This window comes from Chiloscyllium punctatum, chromosome 49 (assembly GCF_047496795.1).
Source record: "Chiloscyllium punctatum isolate Juve2018m chromosome 49, sChiPun1.3, whole genome shotgun sequence".
Lineage (NCBI taxonomy): Eukaryota > Metazoa > Chordata > Chondrichthyes > Orectolobiformes > Hemiscylliidae > Chiloscyllium > Chiloscyllium punctatum.
Window position 1 is genome coordinate 6923842 of NC_092787.1, and position 21089 is coordinate 6944930.

Genomic DNA, 21089 nt, shown 5'->3' on the forward strand with positions numbered 1-21089 from the left:
GGGGAAAAGAGCAGGGATTTTTTTTCCCCACACGGGGATGGGTGCCTGGAATGCACTGCCAGTGGAGGTGGTGGAAGCAGACGTAAGCAATGTTTATGACTTACCTTGATAGCCACATAAGTGGGAGGCGAACAGAGGGATAGAAACCACATAAGGGCAATAAATAGTGGGTCTAAATAAGGAACACGAGTCAGTGCAAGCCAGATGGGCTAAAGAGCCTGTACCTTGCTGCATATTTTGTAACCCAGAAGTTGTTGAAAGAATGCATTGTTTCTCCCAGCATCTTTAGAAAAGCTATCATTTTCATTACCATATTCTGTGGCTTCTCAACCTTGGGTCCAGTAGGAGGGGGACATGGCAGAAAAAGCTCTCCCACACCTTACAGGAGAGACACCTTAGGTTCAGGCCTGTGTTTTCATTTTTATTTGGATGTCTTGAGGTGTCTTATCAAATGGCCTGAATGAGATGCACAAAGGACCCTGCAATGTATTGGAAAAAAATAGCAAAAGAACAAAAAAAGGGAACATTGAAAAGTGTAGACTACTATTAACGAAGGGAAGCGTTCAGGTAAGCAGTGTTTTTTGTTTGTAAGGGATACACTGCTGAAGACAGCTCTTGCAGAGTTGCTTAGATTGCACTAGAAATATGAATCAGTTCAATTAATTATTCATAGATAATTTTTACTTGACACCAGATGAAAAGGTCTGTTGTAGACTGTAGTGCCTTCAATTTTAGATAGAGCACCTCAGGTGTGATTTTATTAGTCAAGAAGTGTATCTTGTCTCACAATATCTTCACTGTACAACAAATTTTAAATATAAGGTGCCACAAATTAATTTGCAACAAATTGAAAGCAAATCTGGATTTAATGGATGTAATAAAATAAAAAGACAAATAGTATTTCTGGTATCAGATTCTCTTGAAATTAATCTTTTGACATAATAAGCAATGTAATATTGCAACATAATTCCATTAACAATTTCTCATTTGACTAATATATAATACTTTCATCATTGGCAACTGAACAATTGTAACAAGATTTTAGATAGTCATCTAAAATATGATTGTGTGAGATGTGGAAGAGCAATAATATATGTAGTTTTATTTATTAAAGAAAGTCTTGGCATGACTTAGCTGTTGTAGCTGTTGTGGACACAATCCACTGCAGCGTCATTAACACATTATAAAACAAAATAGCAACAGATTCACTATTTAAAACAGAAGATGCTGTTCCAATGTAAAAAAAAAGTCCCGAACATTATGAATTACCAACATTCCCAATAAAAGTTTCTAACTGGTTGTACATAGAGGAGGACCCAATCTTCAGAAGATCATAGCACAAAAATAACTCATGAATGAGAACCTACAAAACCTTTTAAAGAAATACCATCCACTGAATCTGAATTTAGCTTGTCCAAGTGATGTACTTGAGACTACAGGTTGAAAGTGGTGGTCTGACTGATTTCAAGGGAGTTCCTTGGCAAAATTACCTTTGTTTAAAGGATTTTCATTTGTGGAAAATCTGAGTGCATGTTCATCATCATATAAATTGTAAAGATCATTGCTTTTCACTTGAAGACACCAGTTTAGAATAACATCTATAAAGGTACTAGATATAATGCAATGCTGGATGACCTTTGATTTGTATTGGACAGATAGAAGTGCTTCATTGCAAGTATTGCTGTTGGTGCCATAGCATGAAAATATTTTTGATTAGTTTACTGTAAAAAATTTCTAAAATTTGCATTTCAATGTTACATCAGCTTTCCATTTATTGTTTGAGCATAATGTTCAGGTGACTGTACAAAATGGTAGTTATATCACCACCACTTCATGCAATCATGCCAACCTAAAAGCTTCAGCATTAAACAGGCAAATTTTTAAAAATTCTAATCTCCAAAAACCTAGGGTTAGTTACTAGTCCGTGAGATGTTATTGCATTTTTTAAAGTGCATTGATCTTTCTATCAAGTTACAATCTGGGGCATCAGTTAATTGTAGGTGCAATTACAAACAATGGTCTAACTTCTGCAGTTAATTGGCTAACATATGGCACTCACTATTCAATGTGTTTCAGCTGGTTACAGAGTTTTTACAATAAATGAGGAATCATTTCAAATCCAATGACTTCAACAAGGTTTCTGTGCCTCATGTGAGCAGGCAAGCAACACCAATGACTCTTCAACCAATCAGACTCAATAAGCCTTACAAAAAGCCAGACTCAGAATCGGGAATTGTAAATTAGAAAACTTAATTCAATGTAAAATTAAGCGCAGAGAAATAAAAATGAGGTAAAGGTTATAAAGAGTAAAACAGCAGGAAAAGACACAGAATTTTATTTCTATAAAATCTCCAACAGTAATCCAAATTTGAATTAATGGATTCCACATTGTGAAAGCAAATTTTCAACGTCAGAAAAATTAGAGGTAGTAATCAGTAATCAGAGTACTTTTAAAAATCACTTTATACTGACTTTTTTCTGGAATGTTTAATGGGCACCTATAATATGAGTGTCACAATTTCACAGCATAGTATTTAAATGCAGAGGTTCCTGCTGAGATGCTAGAATAACACAACTTCAAAAGGAGCACAGTAATACAGACTGCAGCTTGCTGACTTTCATGTTTAACTGTGCAACTATGGATGGTGGAAATTGCTGTCCGATTTAATCCTTCATTTCTGATTTTGTTATTCCCACCCTAAATTCAAGATGATGATGTACATGTTAAAAATCAAAAAATTTAAAAAGAAGTTGAATTTGTAAATACAGAAGCTCAGCATAGACATTTCCTTGGAAGTTTACATCTCAATGTTAGAGTTTCTGGCCTCCCTTCTAGGACATAAAGAGAATCTTGTTTATAACGTGGTCCGTGAGAAACTTATCACCTATTCCTAAGTGATTGTGCGGGTACTAATCTCCAGAGCTACATTACAGGGCATTGTTAGGAAGTGCAGCCCTGCTCAACAACATCTGATAAGCTGCTGTGATCGTTCCACATGTCCCATGACAAGGGTAAGAGTTCCCTCAGTTTTACTCACAAGACTGAATAATACTATGCCTTTGTTTAATTAAAAGAATAGGGTCAATCAGTTAAGTTTAAATTTAAACAAAGCCTGGCTGTTAACTGTCAATAAATATTAAATCGGTACATTCTCCATGGCAACTCATCTACCATCAGCACTCTTCTCTCATACTATGTAAACCTTGGTTTTCCCCTTGAATTTATATTCTTGTATAATGTCCTGATGAGGGCAAGACTGTAAGTTTTAGGAAACTGTATTGCTTTCAGCAATAAATTAATACATCTGGGATTATGAAAAACATTACAAGATGAAAAACACCAACAGAAATAGGATTAATTTCCTCAAATTATATGTTTTCTCCCTTTAATAACACTTCAGAAACAAGCCACCACTTACCCAAGGACCGAAAAAGGGTTTTATCTAGACATGACAATTTAGTAATCAATGTGTAATTATCAAAATAATAGCTCTAGGATGTTTCGATAAGACACTAGTCAATCACACCTTCGCATAGATGATTATAAGACTAGATTATTTTTGACCGTTTATATAGATAAACACTATGAATATAGCTGCTGTGATAGTAAGATCAGTAAGGAGTAAGTTTCTCAGTAAACTAATGATGTACGGTTTATTTTAGAATGTAACTGGAGTTACCTTATAATACTAAAGTTGAAAGATTAAATCATGCCCTCTCCTCAAAAAAATGGTTTGGACAGCCTGTTAATGCCAGTAACGAAACAAAGAGTAGTTTTATAAGTCACACAAATTCAGTTGTAAAACTAATGACAATCAACAAAAAGACATTTGTCCACAAATTACTAATGATCCAAATTGTGCAATTTGTAGGAACAAGTGAATGGATATCTCAGGCCAAACTACAACTCTTGAGCTGATCATCCGTTTGAATAATAAGTACTCCACCAATGCCCTCAAACTGATTTAGTTCTGATGAGGCAACATTAACCTTTAAAAGGTTGTGATCAACAACAGAGTGTGATCTTGCACATATTGATAATTGACAAAGGTCATAACCTCTGAAATTCCAAATGCTCAAATTTTCAGGATTCTTGCAATCTGCTATGGGAGTCTTTGATCATTAAGCATGCAGTCACCTAAACATTGAGACACAGAAAGGATTACACAACTAGTTCCAGTTAACTTGCTTGAAGAAGTAGGGCTTCTGCATCTAATGATGTGGCAAAAAGGGTCAGGAGTTGCATTAAGGGTATCGTCTGAAGGGAGGTTAGGCAGAAGGTTGGTCAGGATAGCAGAGATAGAGTGAGATGATACAGTTGAGATATTGAAAATTGAGGACTAAATATAACTTTTGGAAGACAAATCATCAATGTAGGAGAGTGAATGCAGTGAGGATCCATGCTAAAGATATGTGACTTCATATGCTTTAAGTGTTAAAAAAGCTGGAGATTTTGTGGAGTACAAATTAGATTGTTAGGGGGCAATTGGAGAAATTGGCACAAACATGGAAATTAACTTCAATGACAATTGAGGGCTGCAGAAGATTGACATTACACGGACAAATGAAACGAAAGGGCTCTTATGGCACAATGGTTGTGCTCCTACCTCGAAGCGAAGAGGCTGGAGTTCAAGTCCCACCTGCTCCAGAGGTGAGTAATAACACATCAGAACAATTTGATTCAATTACATGGTTAATGTCAGACCAGTTATGATTGACTTAAACTTACTTCAAATACATTCTATTGGCAGGAGTTTTAAATAATATGGCAGCATGGAGTCGAATGAACAGTATGTTCTCAAATTCAAGAGGTACCAATTAATTTGGGAAATGAAGGCAATATTCATTATTTATTAGACAATATTGAAGTAGTCAAACCTCGAAACTTTGGTCATGGGGTTTACATGATGAAATACAATTTGGTACAAGTAATGCAAGGGATAATTGAACAATGCCTCTCAGGCTCTGAATAGGAGCAATTTCTATGATAAACAAGCAAAACTGGACAGAGTCAACTACTTTAAAGATTTTCTATATAGTCTCTGGTAACTTCCATAACATTCAGTATGTTAACAAAATAAACCGTGTATTTTGTATTTGCAAAAGAAAAAAATGTTGTAAATTTTTTGGGCTTCTATATTTGAATACTTGTAAATGAAAACAAGTTGTGTAAAATAAAGTGTGAATAAATGTCAAAGCTGTTATTTATTTAGATATTCTTTAAAAATGAACCCAGGACAGAATTAATTGGCTATGAAGAGCTATGCAAGACCTACACAGGGCCCAAGTGACATTTATAATGGTGGACAGGTTTGTCCCAACATCAAATTCTCTTTGTCTCAGTTATACCTAACCTCTATTTACAATTTTATATTTCCTCATTATAACCCATTAGTGATCTGTGAATTTCATTTATGAAGAACCAATACCACAAACAACTCAAAACATAGATATTTTCTTCAGAAAAACCAATGTAAATATTGGGTTCGTCAAGCTGCTACAACACAAGAGGTTGGAATAAAGGCAATTGCCCAGCTGATCTGGGTAAGTAGAACATCATAACTAGATTAAAAACTATTTACATCCTAACACTGCCATTCCCTCAACTCTACATAGAGCCTATGTAATCTTCCCTTGCACTAACAAAATACTACTTTAAGCTGTGCCAATGCTGGTGGCAAAGGAGCAGTGCACTTCTGATGGACTCTCTCTTTGGACCTGCTGTGATCTGACTTTGGAGTTGGCGCTCAATAGTGACTACCAATATTTTGACCCAATAATAAGTAAATGCAACATGTGTCCCTGACAAAAGGTGGGAGACTTGGGATGGGAATGTGGAGATGTTGTTGTCCCCATAATAATGCTGCTGTTGTCCTCAGTGACAAAATACACAGCAGGGGGTAAGTCGTCACAAAATCTTAGTGAGTTGTGACAATGCATCCTATGTATTGCACAGTCCACCAATGAATAATATGTGATGAACATAATCTCGAATGTTCCCATAGAAGAATAGCAACAAATCAGATTGTAATATGCCACTTCCATCTAGAAGGACAACGGCAGTGGACACATAGGAACACAACCAGCTGCAAGCTCACCTCCAAGGCACTCACCATCCTAACTTGGAAATATATCACCGTTCTGTCATTGTCGTTGGCCGTCCTGCAGCAGCTTCCACTGTTGCTGGCTATGTCCATGCTGGTCATTCTGGCTAGAGACTTCAACTGTATTATTGATGCAGATGGACGATCCGGTGAGGAGACAGTAAACTAGACACCACATTCAGAGTCCAAGCTGCACGACATCTTCAGTATCCCTCCAGACGGAGCGCAGTGTAGATACACCTGGTCACGGGTCTATCCGCTCAAGGATAGATTACCTGTTTGTGTCCCGAATGTTCTCAGGTCAGATCCACTGATGTCAAGCCAGTGTTCTTCTCTGACCACTGCCTCCTGCTGGCCTACAGGATGAGCAGTGGGCTGGTAAGGGAACGTGGAAGATGAACACAAAGCTGTTGACCCCAGGAAACATTGAGGAGCTCAAAAGGGATTACACAGGTTGGAGAACAGTGAAGCCCCTCTGAGTCTCCAGCAGACTGATGGGAAACAGTAAAAGGGAACATCAAGAGGTTCTTCATCCTCAAAGGTGTTCAGGAGGTGAGAGAGAGGCGGGGAAAACTGTCCCAGCTCCAGGAAAGCATGCAGAACCTGCTCCTGCTGCAGACGATGGGGGTCGATGTCATGGAGGACCTCCAGGAGGTGAAGGGCCAGCAAGCCTCGCTCTTTGCCTCCAAGATAATCTTCCGGTCCAGGGTCCGCTTGGTGGAGCAGGATGAGACGTGCTCACATTTCTTCTTCCAGAAGGTGCACAAAGAGAGCTCTGTGCTCAGCAGCCTGAAGGAAAAGGGCTCAGTAACGTCATCTCAGGCTGACATTATGAGGATCAGCAAATCCTTCTGTATGTTGCGAAGCCAACCGACAGCGCGGCCTCCCAGTCGTTCTTGTCCTCTATCACGGAGGTCTTAGACGACAGAACGCGGGAGAGGCTGGACCAGCCACTATCTCTGGACGAGCTGACCAAGGCCCTCGAGTCTTTGAAAAGAATAAAACTCCCAGAAGTGACGGCTTACCGGTCGAGCTCTATTCCGCTCTTTGGGACTTGATTGGCCAGGACCTGCTGGAGGTGTATGTCAGTATGCTTCGGGCAGGTACCATGAGTGAATCCATGAGGAAAGGCATCATCACCCTCATCTACAAGCGGAAGGGGGAGAGGGAGGAAATTAGGAACTGGAGACAAATCTCACTGCTAAACGTGGATTAAAAAATCCTGTCAAAGGTCATCGCCAACCGGGTCAGGTCTGCTCTGGGATCAGTGATTCATCCTGACCAAACCTGTGCTGTACCAGGCAGGAAGATCGTTGAGAGTCTTGCACTCAAGGATATGATCGCCTATGTGCAGGACAGAGTGGGGTGGTGGGGGGGGGGGGGGGGGGGGGTGGGGGTGACACCTGCCTCATCTGCCTGGATCAGGAGAAAGCCTTTGACAGGATATCACATATGTGGGATGTCCTCTCCAAAATGGGCTTTGGGAAGGGAATCTGCAATTGGATCAGACTGTTCTACACCAACATTGTCAGTGCAGTCTCCATCAATGGGTGGGAATCTGATAGCTTCCCTGTAAGATCTGGAGTCAGGCAGGGATGCCCACTCTCACCCGCCTTGTTTGTGTGCTGCATCGAGCCATTTGCTGAGTCCATCAGGAAGGATGCGAGCCTGAGAGGGGTGACTATTCCTGGCAGCGGGGGCCTACAGGTTAAGGCCTCCCTGTACATGGATGACGTCACCGTTTTCTGATCGGACCCGCTGTCCGTGCGCAGACTCATGTGCATCTGCGACCAGTTCGAATGGGCCTCGGGGGCCAAGGTAAACCAAGGCAAGAGCGAGGTCATGCTCTTCGGGAACTGGGCCAACCAATCCTTGATCCCCTTCACCGTCAGGACTGACCACCTGAAGGTGCTGGGTATTTGGTTCGGTGGGGCTGGGGCATGTACCAAGTCTTGGGGGGGAAGCATATCAGGAAAGCGAGGCAGAAACTAGACAGATGGGAGCAACAGTTGCTCTCGATTGCGGGTACAAACCTGGTCATCAGGTGTGAGGTACTGTCAGTGTTGTTATATGTGGCACAGGTCTGGCCTATTCCCAGAACCTGTGCCACTGCAGTCACCCGGGCCATCTTCCAGTTTATATGGAGATCAAAGATGGACCGGGTTCAAAGGGACACCATGTACAAAGATCTGGGCAATGGGGGGAAAAAACACGCCATGCCACCCTCACCCTGATGGCCACCTTTGTGTGTGGCTGCATCAAGCTGTGCGTGGATCCCCGGTACGCAAACACCAAGTGTCACTACGTACTGAGGTTCTACCTGTCCCCGGTATTGCGAAGGATGGGCCTGGCCTCGCTGCCGCGGAACGCTCCGAGTAGTTGGACCGTTCTGTATCACCTGTCCTTTGTGGAGAAGTTCATGAAGAAAAACACCTTTGACCACAAGCCCATCAGGAAGTGGTCAGCACGTAGTATCCTTGAGACCCTTCGGGAAAAGGAGAGGGCGGATCCTATCGAGCAGTTCCCTGAGCAGACTGTCAAAGCCATTTGGCAAAATGCCTCATCGCCAGAACTTTCCAACAAGTACCAAGACATGGCTTGGCTGGTGGTGAGAAGGGTTCTCCCTGTGAGATCCTTTATGCACGCCCGGACTCTCAGCCGCACTGCACGCTGCCCTCGAAGCTGCTGTGGAGGGGACGAGACTGTCACACACCTCCTTCTGGAACATGCCTATGCAAAGGAAGTCTGGAGACGAACGCAGCGGTGTTTGTCGAGGTTCGTTCCAAGCAGCTCCGTGATGCGGGACTCCATGCTCTACAGTCTGTTTCCCGGGACGCACACCGAGATGAATATCAATTTGGTGGAAGATGCTCTTTGGTCTGTCTGAAACCTGTTGATCTTCCAGCTGAAGGAGTTGACCCCGACTGAGTGTTGCAGACTGGCACATTCCAAGGTCTAGGAGTACGTGTTGAGGGATACACTGAAGTTTGGGGTAGCTGCTGCCAAGGCTTGGTGGGGAAAGACCACCGTGTAACCTCTGCCTGCCTAAGAAGAACAGGGGGCCCACTCAGTAGTTGGGCTCCACTGACACCTCAGCAGAATTTCTGGACAGACAATGTACAGACTTGTATACACTAATGATTAATTCCAATCTCTGTATGGAAAGAAATGAAATGCATACAAATGTATGGCATCACCAAATGTGTAGATATCAAAATAATTTTATAAATAAAGTATATTTTTGAAATTAAAAAAATGTGCTTGAAGAATATTCGCTTGCAACAGTCTTCTTGGAATTGGGATAAGTATTCCTGACATCATGCCTTTCTTTGGGAAAGTTAAAAATCACACAATACCGGGTTACAGTCCGACAGGTTTATTTGGAAGCACTAGCTTTCTTTGGGAAGCTTGACTCATTTGATCCTGCTGTCAAAAACTGGGCCCAGGATGTGGAAAGAACGTGATGTTTTTTCCAGGCACATGACATTGGGGCAGTTGAAAAGCAATGAGTAATCCTTCCGAGTGCTTGTGGACCTGCAGAAGTTTTGGTTCTCAGGGGCTTAACGTTCCCAGAGGCACCAGACACTGTAACCTTTGAAGAGCTGATGGAGTTGGTCAAGGAATATTATGACACCAAACTTCCTCTAATCCTGAGAGTTTTATTCGGCTGTTGGAGAACTCTGGGAATCCGTATCAGAATTTTGACAAGGTTAAGAGGACTGGCAGAGGCGTTGAATTTTGGGTTAACCCTGAATGAGATGCTCACAGATGGTTTGGTCTGTGGGATTAATGATGTAACCATTCAGTAGCACCTACTAGCTGAAGCCCAACAGGTCTTCAAACAGGTTCTGCAGCTGACATTGTCATTAGGAAATGCAGCAAATGGAGCATGGGAACTACAGGGCATCCCAATGGAAGTGAACACTCTCACCTGTCCAATTGAGCTTGCGAAACATCATGTGAGTGTAGGCAATCACAGAGCCTCATGCTAGATGTATCTTGATTGAAGGAACCAGAGACAAACCCACAACACGGTGGGCGGCACGGTGGCACAGTGGTTAGCACTGCTGCCTCACAGCGCCAGAGACCCGGGTTCAATTCCCGCCTCAGGCGACTCTCTGTGTGGAGTTTGCACGTTCTCCCCGTGTCTGCGTGGGTTTCCTCCAGGTGCTCCGGTTTCCTCCCACACTCCAAAGATGTGCAGGTCAGGTGAATTGGCCATGCTAAATTGCCCGTAGTGTTAGGTAAGGCCTAGATGTAGGGGTATGGGTGGGTTACGCTTCGGCGGGGCGGTGTGGACTTGTTGGGCCGAAGGGCCTGTTTCCACACTGTAAGTAATCTAATCTAAAAACAAAACTGAGCCTTGGCCAAATGCTGGTAGAATTCAGTGCTGTGCCCTTACTCAGCATGTGCAAGGACTGGAAGCTTGCATTACACATCCTAAAATCATTGAGATGAGAAATAATCTACCATTTTAATGTGAATCATATCAAAGTGGAATACCAGCAAATTGCATTTTTACAGCGGTCAGCAATGGGTTATAATATGGGTATGGGTTATAATAATTAGGAGAAAGTGAGGACTGCAGATACTGGAGATCAGAGTCAAAGAGTGTGGTTCTGGAAAAGCACAGTAGGTCATCCAAGGAGCAGGAGCTCTTCATCAGGAATACCTCTGGTATACAAAGCAATGAAAACAGCATTGATCACAGCCTCAACCACTTGAGGTATGGCTGCTTGCTGCTAAAGTAGACCATGGTGAATAATTCAGGTTGTGTGATGCAGTCATTGCAGTCAGGCTATCAGCCACACATGGAGCTCCTGTCCTGAAAAATTCATTCCTGACGGCATCAAAACCTTTCACATTGGGTCACTTAAAGGTCTTGAATGGATCATTGCCCCAGACATCTGAGAGCATTATTTCTATTAAAATTTATCAGAGAAATATATTTGTTTTCAGTTAATTTGATCAACAGGAGGTTAGATATATTATACTGAATGCCATATATAGTGAACAAACACTTCAAGAGATTTACAAAATATTTGCATTACTGGGGTTCAGATTACCATGAACCATAAAAGTACCATCATCAGTTATATAGTGGAACAATCTCATATTTTACAAGAATTACCACTTAACTGGCTTGTTTAAACTACACTCTTCAAGGTTGAGTTGCTATTTGTAGGTGAGTAAGTTAAAACCTAATGAGGAGCTCTGTCCTTGTATTGTATACATGGAGGAGAAAGTGAGGACTGCAGATGCTGGAGATCAGAGCTGAAAATGTGTTGCTGGAAAAGCGCAGCAGGTCAGGCAGCATCCAAGGAGCAGGAGAATCGACGCTTCGGGCATGAGCCCTTCTTCAGGAAAGTTGTATACATGGTCCTGCCACTACATCATGATGGGAACAATCAAATCTTCTGCAATTCAGTAGTAGGTGTCAATTAGGCTGAGGCTCATTAGGATACAATGCACTGTATAATACCACAGCTTGCAGTCTTAACAAAAACCTTAATGAAAGGGTCACCTTAGTAATATTTGATTAATCTCAGCAACACTATTATGTACTCTGAGCTCCTCAATACAAACTGGCAAGTTTCATTTTATATTGATCAGTGTAATAGTTCCAAAGTTGAATGTAAGCAATTTAATTGAGGAATTGCTTGATAAAATGATGTGCGTTTAGCAAAATTGAGTACATGTGATGGTTGCTGTCTCACAATGAGCTCAGTTGAATGAAAAAAAACCTTTGCATTGATTTAATAATTTTGAACAGCCTGGTTGAGGCACCTAACCTGTCCCTGTCATGTTGGAGACATTCATAAAACTCACCATTTGCCTTCCCTATTTTTGTGTCATCTGCAAACTCAGTGATTGCACATTCACCTCCATTATTCAAGTCATTAACATACATTGTAAATAATTGTGGGTCTGGCACTGATTTCTGTGACACTCTACTAGTTACAGGTTGCCACCTTAAAATGCCCCTTTAGCCCAACTCTGTCTTCTATTAGTTATGACTTGGAGGTGCCAGTGTGGGACTGGGGAGGACAAAGTTAAAAATCACACAACATCAGGTTACAGTCCAATAACCACCTGATGAAGTAGCAGTGCTCCGAAAGCTAGTGCTTCCAAATAAATTGATGAACTATAACTTGGTGTGTTATTTTTAACTTCTATTAGTTAGCCACTTCTCTATATTACCTCAATACCATGGACTTTTGTCTTATTAAGTTACATTATATGCAGTACATTATCAAATGCCTTTTGGAAATTCAAATATATTACATCCATTGGTTCCCCTTTACATAACCTGCATAATACCTCTTCTGAAATAAATAAATTTGTCAGCTATGATTTCCCCCATTATGAACTCTTCTCTAGAGATCAAGTACCCAGCTTACTACAAAAATGATTCATTCGACACATCATGGAAATTTCTATCCACTGTGCATAATTCTGATGCTCCCTATTTCATATTGAACAAAAAAGACATAGTAGGTAAGTTTATTACTTTCAGAAGTCTTGATGTTTGCCAGGATGTTATTAAAATACGCGAATAAATGATTTACTGTTGGTATAGTCTTCTGTTAAATCATTTTGTTATTTTATCCAATCAGTAAATTTCAACAGTTCTTTTGGTGCAATGGTACTTGCTATGCATCTAATCTAATTATAAGGATTAAAGTTTGTGTTATTTTAAATCACAAGATCATGCAGAAATAAAATAGGGGTCAACTAAACCATCATAGTTACAGTGCCAACTTCCATTGATAACCAACAATTATACAGGTTTTCAGTTCAAAATGTAAACTTACATTTGTCAAAAATAAATTATTTAATTTGAGGCAAATGTTGAACGAAAGTTGTGGTGACAAAACAAATCAGGTCCGAAATGACACTTTCAGAAACAAAACCTGAGAAGCTACACAAATATATTGCAAAAACAAAGCAAAAAGGAAATTACATTTTCACCACAACATACCCATCATAGTGGTGATTCTGAACACTTAGTATGTGGGTCTTTTTCAAAGGCTGAGCTGGAATCATATTATCACGAGACTGCTTGGGAATCTGAATGGTCAGAGAACAAAACTAATCATTGTGGTAGTATTATGAATGGAGGTTTAAATCACACACTGTCATACCAACCCCTGATCACAGTTTTCTCAGGCCTCTTTATTTAATGGTAGATCACCTGGAATGGACTGGTTTTGCGGCAGCAGGACATCTTTGCTATTTGTTAAACCTTTTGCTGCAGATTCACCTTTAATGATGAAATTGCTAAAATTCCAGGTTGATAGCTGTATAGCTAAGGTAAACATGACACCTGGGAGTTTAGTGAACAGAGTATTTCCTTATCCAATGAAATTAAGGAATTGAGAGGAAAACACAGGAAAGAGGATTAGAGTCATAGAGTGAAACAGCACGGAAACAGACCCTTCTGTCCAATTAGTTTATGCTGACCAGATATCCTAAATAAATCTCGTCCCATTTGCCAGCAATTGGCCTATTGCCCTCTAAACCCTTCCTATTCATGTACCCATCCTTTTTAGATTAGATTAGATTAGATTACTTACAGTGTGGAAACAGGCCCTTCAGCCCAACAAGTCCACACCGATCCTCCGAAGAGCAACCCACCCAGACCCATTCCCCTACATTTACCCTTCACCTAATACTACGAGCAATTTAGCAATCGCCACCACCTCCTCCTGCAGCTCATTCCATACATGCACCACCCTCGGTATGAAAACGTTGCCCCTTAGATCCCTTTTAAATCTTTCCCCTCTCACCTTAAACCTATGCTGTCTAGTATTGGACTCCCCTACCCTGGGGAAAAGACCTCGGTAATTCACCCTATCCATGCCCCTCATGATTTTATAAACCTCTATAAGATCACCTCTCAGTTTCTGACGCTACAGACTTAAAGGGTGAAATGCCTGCTCCTGCTCATAGTTCATTTGTATGTACACAAAATGTACATGTTAGAAATGCACATTTAACCAATCAGCTGCCTTTTACCTGAAGTTGTATCTTTTATACACAAGTAATGACAAGTTCCATTAGCTACATTGTTTGGACAGCAAAACCTGACCCATTATTTTTAATAACTTGGAGATAGTGAGGACTGCTGGAAAGTCAGAGTCGATAAAATGTGGAGCTAGAAAAAGCACAGCAGGTCAAGCAGCATCAGAGGAGCAAGAGAGAAGGGTTCTGTCCAAAACATCAACCTTCCTGCTCGACCTGCTGTGCTTTTTCCAGCTCCACATTTTATTGGTGCCCCACCCCCACCATTATTTTTAACAATTGCCATACAAAATGCTTTCAGTAAAATACAAAAAAATTGATTCAACATCATAAAAGGAACATTGAATAAAATAATTTTCATTGTGGCTGAAATACAATATTTTGGTGTTCTTTAAACAAACAAGCAGAAAGTGGTTCAACTACTTCCTGATTTTTTTTTCCAATTTCTTGGAATGTGGGCTTTCCCATTGGGCCAGCACATGTTCCCCACTCTTGAGAAGCTGGTGGTGAGTTGACTTTGTGAAACACTGTGGCCCACTTGGTGTTGGTAGATCCACCGTGCTGTTATGGAGGGAATTCCAGGATTTTGACCCTATCGCATTGAAGGATTGTGATATATTTCCAAGTCAGATGGTGAATGGCTTGGAAGAGAAATCGCAGATGGTAGTGTTCCCATGTATCTGTTGCCATGTATCCTTGTAGATGGAAATTGGTAGGTTTAAAAGATGAATATTATAGACAGTACACACTGCTGGAAGTGAATGGCATCACATCCAAAAACAAATCGGTCGGCTATTTTGTCTCGGATGGTGCCAAGCTTCCTGACTGCTATTGGAACTGCACTCATCAAGCAAAATGGAGAATATTCCCTCACATGTCTGATTTGTTCCTCGTGGATGGCAGGACAGGCTTTGGGAGTAAGGGTGTAAGTAGTTTGCCATAGGATTCTTAGCCTCTGACTACTATTGCGATCACAGTATGTATATGGCTAGTCCAGTTCAGTTTCAGATCAATAATAATCCTAAGGATGTTGATAGTGGGGAATTCAATGATGATCATACCATTGAATGACAAGGAACAGTGGTTAGCTTCTCTCAAGAGAGATATTTCCTGAAAGATCTCCTGAGCACTATAGACTATTTCCTAAGGGCGCTTGCTAACTTCTGAAATGAACCGTATTGATTAAATATTTCCATAACAACAGAAATTCAAAAATTATTTGTAAGTTATTCTCTAGCTCCAGGATACTGATGACACCAGTTCCTTGAACATATTTGTTACATTTATTTATTTTAAGTCAGTATATATAATACATGTGTATTTTAAAAAATATTCTATTGCTGCTGGAGTTTATCATTGTGCTTATCAAGAAACTCCATAAAGCACTTTGCCCTACATATTTTCCAAACAATACCGATTGTCAAATTAAAATGACTGATGTGCAGTATTATTCAGTTTAATTATTTCATCATTAAATTATACAGAATGCTTAAAAGTCACAATAAACATTTGTTTCCTCCACACAATCAGAATTCACATTAAATTCATTTTTACCAACTATATGGACAGAAATCCCCCACACTACTCAATCATAGTTTAACATTTTCAACTATTAAATAATCTAATAATCTCAATTATGTAAAACCATAATGGATTATCAAGATATACCTCATACATTTCTACTACATAGATTTCAGATGCTTTAATTCATTTTTGATTCAATCCCACTGCAGAAATTGGTGAACATGGAAATGACGGTTCGAGACTAAATCTTGGCCTTTACGACGGCCAGTTTGGATGAATCTGCAAAGATTGTGAAAGTAAAAAATCTCTGCTTTTGATGTGTTTGTGGTAAAATGAGTTCTGATGGAATCTTAACAAAAACCTAAAGGAAATCCCTATTTTCTTTCACTATTTCCATGATACACACAGCACATAATGGGCTCAATAATTAAGAGCTTATTTTTTGACTAATGCATGAAAAAATGCAACCAATCGAGCACTGTAGTCCACACATGATCCACTTCCACTCTTATTGATCAATTCCCATTGACCGAATTCCTCATCAATTTGGCATATTTCTTATTATTTAGAAAGTTCTTTTTAAAAGATTGCAAGCTACTTGACTGTAATTTTTTTTGTTCACTGTTTAAAATCTGATGAGGGTCAAGAAAAGCTTTTTTTTAAAATAAGCCAGCAGCATCAACATGACTTCACCATACTTCTGAAATCTGAGTTCTATTGTACGCATCAAAGCCATAACACACTGTGATGAGTTTCCAAATTGCTTCTTTCCAGGATATGTTTTCTGAAAACATTTGCCCTAAAGTTGGAGGGGAATTAAACAAAGTTGCTGCTTAATGGACTCATATTCCCAAAAGTGACTAACCTTCTTTGCGCTGTGAAGTCCCGGAATGGTTTGAATGGTCATAGAGATCTATGCATTGAAGCTGACCTGCTGGGTGGTCCATGAATTAAGTTGAACAATTATGAGGGTGAAAGGCACTCAATTTTTTTTTAATGAGGAAGAAAAAGTTAGCTTTAGGTTTTAAAAAAATTTGATTTTGACTAATTATGAAGATGAAACTGAGCTTGGAAATTATGGGATGTTGGCAGTGATTAAGCCTAATCTAAATACTTGCCGGTGTGGGGGAGGTTTTATAAAAACATTGGAAAAATAGTAGGCTGTTTGGCCCTTTGTGTCTGCTTCACCATGTAATTTGACCATAGCCAATCTTCTCATCACTGTGCCATATTCCTACTTTCTTTCCACATCTCTTTAATATCTAAGAATTTAAGGGTCTCTTCCTTGAATGTTCTCAGATAAAATCAGATCCCCTCTCATTCTTATAAACTTTAGTGAGCACAGGCTCACTCAAACCAATCTCTCCTCATATGATTGTCCTGCCATCCCTAGTGAACCTCTGCTGCACTCCCTCTAGTTTTGCTCGAGAGAACAAACCTGCATGCAGTAGTCCAGGTGTTGTCTTATCAAGGGCTTGGTTAACCTTAATAAGACATCTCTACTTCTGAACTCAAATCCTCTTTCAATGAAGGCCAATATACCATTTGCCTTCATAATTACTTGTTGCACCTACTTTTCTCCCTTCACTGATGTACAAGGCCACAGAGATCCCTTTGTAGATTAGATTCCCCACAGTATTGAAACAGGCCCTTCAGCCCAACAAGTCCACACTGACCCTCAGAGGAGTAACCCACCCAAACCCATTCCCCTACATTTACCCCTGATTAATGCACCTAACACTATGGGCAATTTAGCATGGCCGATTCACCTGACCTGCACGTCTTTGGACTGTGGGAGGAAACCAGAGCACCCGGAGAAAACCCACGCAGTCACGGGGAGAATGTGCAAACTCCACACAGTTGCCGAGGTGGGAATCCACCCCTGATCCCTGGCGCTGTGAGGCAGCAGTGCTAACCACTGAGCCGCCGTTCCCAATATATCACTAATTAAACAATACCTTGTCTTTCTGCTGACGCACTAAAGTGTGGAACTTCACATTTATCCACATTATACAACATCTGCCATGCCTTTGCTCACTCTCCTGGATCACCTGGAAGTCTCCTTGCTTCCTGCTCACAACTCTCGATCCTGTCCTGCTTTGTATCATTAGTAAATTTGGAAATGTTGCATTTAGTTCCCTCATCCAGGTCATTTATACATACTGTGACTAGCTGGAGTACAAGCACAGATTCTTAACACCCGTCTAATCACTGCGTGACATCCTGAAAAAGGTCAATTTATGGCCAATGTCTTGTTTTCTGTCTATCAATTCTCAATCCATGTCAATGCATTACCCCCATCCCATGTGCTTTAATTTTGCCCACTCACTACTTATGACCCACCTGATAAAAAAAACTTGTTGGAAAATTCAAATATACCGCATCCACTGGTTCTATCCACTAGTTACCTTCTCAAAAACACTCCAGTAAATCAGACTCTCATAAACCCTTTCTGACTGTTTAATCTCCTTTATACGTCCTTAGTGTTCTGCTATCATGCCTTTTATAACAGATTCTATTATTTTCCCAACTACTGATGTTGGGCTAACTGGTCTGAAATCCGCCCTTTTTAAATAGTGGGGTTACATTTGTCATCCTCCAATCTGTGGGAAATGCTTCAGAATCTACAGAATATTCGAAGATGACCATTGAATATTTCTCATGCCACTTCTTTCACTACTCTGGGATTTAGATTATTAGGCCAGCCTCTAAGAACCATCCTGACCCAACCCCCATCCACTTCGACTGTTCTTCTGCACTTGAAGGTGCAACAGCATCTGTCTTATTGCAATTCCATGGTAAGGACACTGTTGTCAGGGCCATGAACCTATACAAGGTATTGGTGAGACCGCACCTGGAGTATTGTGCAGTTTTGATCCCCTTATTTGTGAAAAGATGTAATGGCATTGGAGACAGTTCAGAGGAGGTTCACAAGATTGATCCCAGAGGTGAAGGGTTTGTTGTATGAAGAGAGATTGAACAGTTTAGGCCTTTACTCTCTGGAATTTAGAAGAATGAGGGGAGATCAAATTGAGGTATTCAACATGATAAAAGGTATGGTTAAAATCGACATGGAGTGGATGCTTCCTCTTGTAGGGCATTCTAGAATGAGAAGTCATTGTCTTTGGATGAGGGATAGCAAATTTAAAACAGAGTTACGGAGAAAATACTTCTCCCAAAGGGTTGTGAATCTGTGGAATTTGCGATGCCCAAAGTGTGGTGGATGCTGGGACAGTGAGTAAATTTGAAGAGGAGTTAGACAGATTTTTAAGTTGGTAATAGTTTGAATTGATATGGAGAGAAGGCAGGAAAATGGAGGTGATGAGCATATCAGCTATGATCAAATGGCAGAGCAGATTCGATGGGCGAAATGGCCTAATTCTGCTCCTATAAATTATTAATCCAGCTCATAGAGTAGACCAGGCTGCATCTCTGCACTGTCAGCTTGCTCTCCTCGTACTCATTCACTTGGATTCCACCTGGATGCACACAGCACAGACAGGTGTTGGAGGAATGTTACCGTTTACTCTGGTCAAGTGGCTGGAGATCATCAGCCTTCTTCTGACAGTGCTGGGCATTCTTCCTGAGGGCTGAAGCTGCACTGACAGGGTGGCACCTTGAACTAGGCTGGCATAGTCTGATGTTGTGGTCTCCTGTGCTGGTCCGAGGGGAAGGGCATGTTCCTTTCTGCACCACTCCGTCCAACAGGAGCTCCAGGCCTCTGTCTACAAAGTTGGCCATCAATTTTCCCTTCTATGCTATATTTGGGCAAATACCAGGAACTATATAGGGCAGTTCTAGACTAACAATATTTGACTGGGTACATAACGGGCTTTTAAACATGGCGGTAATGAGGAGGATGGAGAAAGTGAGGACTGCAGATCAGAGCTGAAAAATGTGTTGCTGGAAAAGCGCAGGTCAGGCAGCATCCAAAGAGCAGGAGAATCGACGTTTCGGGCATAAGCCCTTCTTCAGGAATCAATTTGATGAGGATGGCAAACCAACTATCGAAGTATGGAGAGTAATAGAATGGGGCTGGAGACAAGGGGGATGCTAGGAGGGGCAGGTGGTTAATGAGGTATTCTTTGAAAGATGCGGTAAATAAACAAGCTGGACCTCACACAGAAAAGGCCTCTATAAAACCCAACAAAACCCACAACTAAGCCAAAAACAGATAAAATCCAACCCCAAGTTAGGAGAAGAATAGAACTATTTCTGTTTGTTAGCAGGATGCAAAACTGAGCCATGATTAGCACAATGGCTGGGTTTTGGAGAAGCTCCAACTGTAAAACTATGTTTCATACACACTCAGTCAAGAAAAACCTTGTAGACTTAAAACAAGCATCAGTTAGCCACATTCTTAAAAGAGCTTCCTTGTGCTCATTAGAATAAAGGACAAAACATGCAAAGAGTTTAATAGGGTTTAACTGATGTGACTGATTACTTGCAGAGTTGTCATATGAATTCAGAATCAAAAATACCAAAATTTGCAGACACATTAAGATTTTGTATGCTCTCATTTAGCATTTACAAGAACAAATCGATTGCCTTGTCAGCTGTTTAAAGTTTACTTGATTCTGAGTAATCATCCACTCCATTAATAAATCTCCTTTGCAGTTGTTTTTCAGATGTGATAACCAATCATTAATTGACCATATGATGAAAGTCGCCTGTGAGCTAAACCAGGTATGGGGAGATAGGTTCATGATTTGCCATGGTGAAACTAGGATCTCTGGATTGCTAGTCTACCATGAAATACACTCGACTGCTGTATCCTGACTATTACCTTCACTAACATTTTGATAGCACCTTTCACAAGCTCTGAATGTAGCACCTGTGCTTTTGGATGTAGACACTTCTTTAATGGAGTGAAGTATGGAAGTGGACTCTCAAACAACAAATTTCCACAAGCAGTAATGTGATGAGAATTGGACAACCTCTTCTTTTTCATTCCTTTGTGGATGTGGTTGTCACTGGCCAGGCCAGTGTTTTTTTGCCCAAGCCCAGCTGTCCTAGCAAAAGTGATTCTTGAACCAATGCAGTCCTTGTGGTGAAGAGACACCTACACTGCTACTGGGAAAGGACTTTAACCAACCGAAGAGGAATAGTGATAGCGTTCCAGGTCAGGATAGTGAGTGGCTTGAAGAGAAACTTGCAGGTGCTTATGTTTCAGTTATCTGTTGCCTTTGTTCTTCTGGGTGGAAGTGGCTTAGAGTTGGAAAATGCTGTCTAAGGATCTTTGGTGAATTTCTGCAATGCATCTTGTAGATAGTGCTGCTACTAAGCATCAATAGTGGAGGGAGTGGATATCAAGTAGGCTGCTGGGTGTAGAATCCTGGATGGTAGACAAAAGTGAGGACTGCAGATGCAGAGTTAAGATTAGAGTGGTGCTGGAAAAGCACAGTAGGTCATGCAGCATTCCTGATGAAGGGCTTT